A 665-nucleotide genomic window follows, 5' to 3' on the forward strand; every position below is an offset into this window, starting at 1 on the left:
GCCCCGCCCCCCCGCAGCCTGGCCCCGCCCCCACAGACTGCTCCCGCCTCCCGCGGATTGGCCCCGCCCCCGCAGAGTGGCCCCGCCCCGCCGCTCCGCGGTGAGGGGGCGCTTCGCCGCGCGCATGCACGAGCCTGCGCCGTTTCTCGCCTCTGCGCTTTGATGCTGAGGGGGGCGGCTCGGCCCTGAGGGGGCGGCGGGTGCCCTCGCCCCGGCGCGGCGGCCCCCGGGCAGGGCCGCCCCGAGGGGGGCTGTATGCAGCCCCCCGCCGCGCTCTGGTGGGCTGGGGCTCCCCGTGCTCGCCCCGAAAGGTGGCGGCGTCTCCCAGCGGTGGCCCCAGGCCCGAAAGGCCGGGAGCAGGGGCCGAGGGGCTGCCGCGTCCCGCTGGGCCTTGGCAGCCCCCGCCGCGCCCCGCTGAGCCTTGGCAGCCCCCGCGGCCTGGGCTCGCTGAGCAGCACGGGAAGGTTTTCAGCAGCCAGACTCGATAACCTGCATTCCTGAGATAGGGCCGTTCGGGCACAGCCTTGTTAGCACGACGCGAGTGTTCCCCCTCCAGCCAGCGGTGGCTCCTCGAGGTGTTTGAGCCGCATGCTTTCAGGAATAGCTTTAGGTGCCTTTTTTTTCTTTCCTCTCCTTGTTATTTTGCGTAATCTGCAAAGTACCAA

The sequence above is a fragment of the Apteryx rowi genome, unplaced genomic scaffold, assembly GCF_003343035.1.
Source record: "Apteryx rowi isolate R43461 unplaced genomic scaffold, aptRow1 scaffold_657, whole genome shotgun sequence".
Taxonomy (NCBI): domain Eukaryota; kingdom Metazoa; phylum Chordata; class Aves; order Apterygiformes; family Apterygidae; genus Apteryx; species Apteryx rowi.